The following is a 6,647-nucleotide window of genomic DNA, read 5'->3' as shown; positions in this document are numbered from 1 at the left end:
GCAAATTCCCAATGAGGCTGATACATTAAATGTGAATTCATATACCTCTTGAAAACAATTTGGCAATATATGTCATAAGCCATAGAAAAGGTTATACTTTTTGACTCTGTAATTCTACTCTTGAGATTTTATCCTGAAGAAAGTCTTCAAAAGAAGAAAAAAGAGCTATGGGCATTAAGAAGCTTATTACAGCAAAGATTATAGTGAAAAATGGAGAATAAATTTAACAGTAAAAATGTGGAATAATTAAGTAAATCAAGATGTAGGCAGTTGATGTCATATTAGGGTGCTGTTGGGTAAAAATTATGATAATGGTTCAACATGGAAAAGTGTTTGTGATATCAGGCTAACTGGCAAAAAAGTAAAAAGCAAAATTTTGTGTGCTTGCACCTATAAACCCAAGTCCATATGGATATACACTGGAGAGAAAAGCTAAAAAGTGGAAATAACTGGCTTTAGACATGTAAATTATAGATTTTTTTCTTCTAAATTGTATTTTAATGTTTAAAATATATGTATTGCATTTTAGTGGCTAATTAGCTAATGGTTATTGATGATTTACTAAAATATTCATGAAAAACTGATTCCTTCCTGCAGTTCATAGTTTAAGCCCCATCCATTTCCTATTTAATAGTATGAATTCAAAGCACTATCTGAAACATATGCAGCATTTGATGGTTTCAGTGAATCTGCTGTGGAGATGAGTGTGATCTAGCACATCACTTAGGTTGTTTAGCTGATAAAATGTGTTCTACATATTTCATCTATTTATGTAAAAATAATTTACATAATTCCAAAACACATCTGTATTTGCTTACGACAGTAGCATATGTATAATCACAATGGTGGTTAAACTTTAGAGTTTAGGGCAAGGGTATATTATTTGATAAAGAAAAGATATACAATGAAAATAAAATATTTAAGGAATTAAATAAATACACACGCATGCACATGCATATCTAATTATATGTTATCCTTTTCTCAATGGATATTCAGGGTACTTAGACATTTTGGGAGCTTAGCAGTCATGTAGATCAGGGGTTGTAAATCCAGATCCCGTGGGGCCAGGCTAGGAGCATAAAAAGAGTTTGATCTGCAGTGTGTGACCTGACCAAAGAGGGCAGCAGTGGCTCAGGTGTTGCTGTTTGCTTTGGGAGTATAGGCAGAGGGTTCAAAAGAAGCCAGACAGATACCTAGAGTTTTATGTAAAAACTCTTTTTAGCATTGAAATTAATTCATATTAAGGAAATGAAAACACAACGAGTGAAACAAAATACACTTATTTGCGTGTCATGTCCAGCTTAGAGCAGCCAGTTTGTGGTTCTAGTATAAATCATTTTATTTTATTTTATTAATTTACTCTATTTTAGAGATAAAGCATGAAACTCAAAGAAGTAAAATGACTTGTTTAAGATTACAGCAAATTAGCCACAGATCTGCCTCTAGAAACAAGTTTCCTGAGCTTTGGCTCTTTGTTTCATTCTGGCAAAACTTTTTTTTTTTTTTTTTTTTTTTTTTGGTCTACTAAGGAAGAATTCTTTAAATACCTTTAAATGTCCTTATGGAAAGATATAAAAGTATTTATAACTACAGAATATGGGGAATATTTTATTTGTATAGAACAATTAATACTGTGCTTCTAAAATTACTTTTGCACAAATTTTCTCAGGCTCAGATTTCCCCTGAAAGTCAAACAAACAACAACCATTCCTACTTCTCCCACAGATAAACAGGTACAAACCACAAATGCGAAGCATTCTGCCAATATTAGAGTAAATGATTCCTCTTAAAAGGGGGCATCATAAAGAAAAGTAGGAACTTAGTCATCTTTCCCCAAGTGACTGGCTTTTGAGACATTATTTTAAATGGAACTGTTGTGCTGCCTAGCTCACGTATCAAATCTCCAAGAAGGAGGGCCTCAGAATATTGAGCTCTGGATCTGCTTACCATTTCAGAATAATGAATGACTTGTAATATATTTTTAAAATGTTTTATTTATTCATGAGAGTCAGAGAGAGAGAGAGACAGAGGCAGAGGGAGAAGCAGGCTCCCCGCCTAGCGGGGAGCCCAATGTGGGACTCGATCCCAGGACCCTGGGATCATGACCTGAGCCAAAGGCAGACGCTTAACCATCTGAGCCACCCAGGTGCCCCAAATGACTTGCAATATTATTTACATTTTCGCATTCCCTATGTATAGTAAGTCACATTCTCTAGTCCAAGACTGTACTTGCATTGTCATGTTTTTTCAGTCATTAACCCTAGCACCCCCACTTATGTAAAGCAACTCAATGGCATTCTATTTACAAGAATTTTTTTACATACACTAAACAATAGTTATTTTAAAAAATATTTTGGCAGAATGAACTACCTTATTCTGAGTCTCCCTTCTTTTGTCTTCGTTTTCAATCTCCTTCAATCTAGTCCATCTTCAGTGAGTCTTTCTAAGCTTTAAAAAAAAAATAAAACATTGCTTTGATTAGGTCATTCCTCTGCTCAGAAACTCTCAGGTTTGTCACCAGAGGTGAATGTCTAAACCGATGGTTCCCAAGCGAGGAGCACCCAGCATACTGCAGCCCATTCACAGAGATACCACAGGATTTTTGTATAAAAATTGAGGAAAGCGCAGTGGACATCTTCCAGGCACGGTCAAAACTACTATCTCAGGGTAGTTCACAGCTTTAGTATTTGATTATGCTACAGTTCCTTTTGATGATGACACCTTATCTTTTCATAGACGAGTTTTCAGTAATTGCTGTGACAAAAAGCATGAAATGAAATGGGACATGAAATGAGAGTGGTGGCATCCAGTCTGATATTTCGACTCTTGAGAAATAGTGTGGTGCCCATCAGGTAATATACATCCCATTGGCAAATAATTATGGTTGCTTATGAATGAAATAATATGCATTTCTTTTCTTTAAATGTATGTATATTTATTTTTCAAATGATTACTGACTTGTTAGGACATAAATACTTATTAAGTTGTTTGAGCCTAATTACTTAATAGATGGAAATCTTAAGAATTTCTTTTGGTCAACTACTAAGGCTGTGAAAAATAAAATAACATCTGGGGCATTAGGACCCAGTGGAAGTGCCTCATTCAGACTCTCGGTTAACTTCTCTCCCTGACGTAAACAAGCAGCCCTAGCTCATTCTCTACCCGCTCCCCCATTCCTCTCCCTCTTGCTCCTTTGCTCCCCCTTTCTCCTCCCCCTCCCTTTTCCCTCTCATTTTCTCTTTCCCCCTCTCTTCCCCCTCCCTTTCCCTCTCCCTCTTCTCTCTCTCAGCTCCCTTACATTAAAGTGAAAATGCTGCTATCAGTGACTTCCAGGCCTGGGATTTCGACTTTTGGCTATAACAAGAACAACAAGAAGCCCTATGTGTCATTGTCTCAGCAGATGGCACCACCTAGTCCAAGCAACAGTACCCCGAACAGCAGCAGTGGGAGCAATGGAAATGACCAGTTGAGCAAAACCAACCTCTATATCCGGGGATTGCAACCAGGCACTACTGACCAGGATCTTGTCAAATTGTGCCAGTCATATGGCAAGACTGTCTCCACTAAGGCCATCCTGGACAAGAGCATGAACAAATGCAAAGGCTCTGGCTTTGTGGACTTCGACAGTCCTTCAGCCGCACAGAAAGCTGTCACGGCACTGAAAGCCAGTGGTGTGCAGGCACAGATGGCAAAGCAACAGGAACAGGACCCCACAAATTTATACATATCAAACCTTCCACTCTCCATGGATGAGCAAGAACTAGAGGGGATGCTGAAGCCTTTTGGCCAGGTTATCTCCACTCGAATCCTCCGAGACACCAGTGGGACCAGCAGAGGTGTTGGCTTTGCAAGGATGGAGTCCACAGAGAAGTGTGAAGCCATCATCACCCACTTTAATGGAAAATATATTAAGACACCTGCTGGAGTACCAGCCCCATCTGATCCCTTGCTTTGCAAATTTGCTGATGGTGGTCCAAAGAAACGACAGAACCAAGGGAAATATATGCAAAATGGATGGGCCTGGCCAAGGAATGGAGATATGGGTGGTATGGCCTTGACCTATGACCCCACCACAGCTCTTCAGAATGGGTTTTACCCGGCTCCTTATAACATCATCCCCAACAGGATGCTTGCTCAGTCTGCACTCTCCCCGTACCTTCCATCTCCTGTGTCTTCCTATCAGAGAGTAACTCAGACATCTCCTCTACAAGTACCTAACCCGTCTTGGATGCACCACCAGTCATACCTCATGCAGCCTTCAGGTTCTGTTCTGCCGCCAGGGTTGGATCACCCCATTTCTCTCCAGCCTGCCTCCATGATGGGACCTCTTACCCAGCAACTGGGGCACCTCTCGCTCAGCAGCACGGGCACGTACGTGCCGGCGGCCGCCCGGGTGCCAGGAGCTTACATCGCCCCGTACACCCCTGTGCCTTCCGCCGGTGTTGCAGCCGAGTGGTCTGGAAGCGAACCCGCCTTGTCTCTGAGGTGTGCCTGGACACCTGAATTATTGGAGAGGCTGATGCTCCCGAACTCCAGAGGGCTGATGGGATACAGACGCAGCGTGGGCCCTGCTAAGGACTAACACTTGGGCAGCGCTTTCACAGGCCTGGGCCTGGAGAAAAGAAATCTCTGCGCTCCTGCCCTCTGCTTCTTCCTCCATTCCTGGGAGGGCCTGGAAGAACTGTCACTTTTTGTGTGTGCTGCATTCAAGGAGATCAAAAGAACTTTTTTTTCTTTCTTTTGCAAAGAAAGTTTTATATTTTGTTTTTAACTGCAATATACTCTTTCCATATCCCCCCCCCCAAAAAAAGAATTTCTTTTGGTCTAGAGGTGCCATGAAAAATTACTGAGATAGAAAGGGTGCCATGAATCTAGAAGACTTGGGAATCTCTGGCTAAACCTTTTAGCCTTGCTTTCAATATTTAAATATTGCCCCAATTCTTTTTAATTTATATTAGACCATTTCCTTATTTTAATTCTCTATTATCTCTAGAATGGTGCATCCATTATCTCTTGATCGTGGTATATCCAGTTAGTACTTTGCATACTTACTTCCCAACCTGCATTTTTGTCCATACACTTTCCACATATGGCAGTATAATTTGTTGAGATATTAATTTGTGTTTTGTTATCTCTTTTCCCCCTCCCTTGTCCAAACAGGTTCTCTGACATTTGTCGATCTGTGAATAAGGGATTGGGGGTTTCTTCTAATCAGAAAATAGAAGCTGTTGATAGACAAACTGGTTTCCTGATTTTATTTTATTCAGAAGGCCAAAATCCTCCAGAGATTTATGTTTGGGATTGGAGGAGAGCAAGAAGGGGACTGTGTTGAGGGTAGAGAGAAAAGAGAAAAGGAGAATGCATTGCTTCTCTAGGGCTACTGCAACAAATTAACACAGCCTTGGCGGGTTGAAACCACAGAAATTTATTCTACTACAGTTCTTGATACCAGAAGTCCAAACTTAATGTGTCAGCAGGGTTGGTTCCTTCAGGAGGCTCTGCAGGAGAATCTGATCCCATGCCTCTGTCTTAGCTTCTGGTGGTTGCTACAATCCTTGGTGTTCCTTGGCTTGTAGACACATCACTCCAGTCTTTGCTTCCATCATCCCATGGTATTCTTCTGTCTGTCTCTGTGTCCTCTCCTCTTCTTATAAAAGCGTTTGCATTGGATTTAGAATCCACCCTAAACCCAGGATGACTTCATCTTGAGATCTTTAACTAATTACATCTACAAGGACCCCATTTCCAGTAAAGTCACATTCCAAGGGTCTGGGTAGACGTGAATTTTGGGCGGACACTATTCAACCCCTTACAGAGAATCATACCAAGACTGAGAGTGGAAGAAGATTGGCAAGTAAAGAATATGGTGGATCTATACTTCCTCTTTGGCAGTGCCGGCATGGCTGGAGAGTGGGAAAGGGGAATGAAGCGGTTCCTATTTCACCAAGTTGGAGAAAACTTAGGTATCAGGGCTGTGGCATAAACCAAAATTCTCCTGCCCAAACTTGGCACAGAAACAGTAGTCCCCTGAACCAAGGGACCACATAAGCTTGGACCGTATTTGATTTGAATAAAGTAATTTCGCAATTTTTGCACATCCAAGTGCGTAGAACATAGTGTTATTACAACCACACTTATCCCGCCCATCCTCCAAGACTGAGCTCAGATTCCTTTTCTCTCTAACCAAACTCAGGCTAAAGTTATTCCTCTCTTCTTTGTAGTTATTGTCACTTTCTTTTGGTAATTAATTTTGTGTTGCCTCATATCCTTTCTCGTTTCTGAAAGTATTTGCATTTTAAGCAGGTGAAACTATTTGTCATCTCACAACTTTATCTTGTTTCCCTGCTATAGTGGATCTTAGCTCCTTTAAAGAAGGGACTCTGTTTCATAAATCTTGGGAGCCATCACAGTTCTTATCATCAGACACTCAATGCATAGGGACTTAATTTTATTTATTGCTTGACCCTTTTGTTCCTGGTATTCATACCTCTCCCTGTTTATTCCTTAATATACTTTAAATATATATTTAAAAGCTTGGTAGTCTCTGGTATTTTTCCAATGCAAACAAATTATTTGCGTTTTTATAAAAGCATGTTCAGCTGGCAATATTCCTTATGATTTCAACCAACTCATCCCCTGATAAATGA

The 6,647-nt window shown here is 40.3% G+C and overlaps 1 pseudogene; it reads left to right on the top strand.

The window, feature by feature from the left end:
* The first annotated feature begins 3,178 nt into the window (after positions 1-3,178).
* On the top strand, positions 3,179-4,610 carry LOC112826014 (RNA-binding motif, single-stranded-interacting protein 2 pseudogene; annotated as a pseudogene).
* The last annotated feature ends 2,037 nt before the right edge of the window (positions 4,611-6,647 follow it).

The sequence above is a fragment of the Callorhinus ursinus genome, unplaced genomic scaffold (genome assembly GCF_003265705.2).
Source record: "Callorhinus ursinus isolate GAN/ISIS: 27379988/994484 unplaced genomic scaffold, GSC_fseal_2.0 scaffold4, whole genome shotgun sequence".
In the NCBI taxonomy this organism is placed as follows: domain Eukaryota; kingdom Metazoa; phylum Chordata; class Mammalia; order Carnivora; family Otariidae; genus Callorhinus; species Callorhinus ursinus.
Note: the sequence above shows the minus strand (reverse complement) of the source record. Positions and strands in the feature narration are given on the sequence as shown.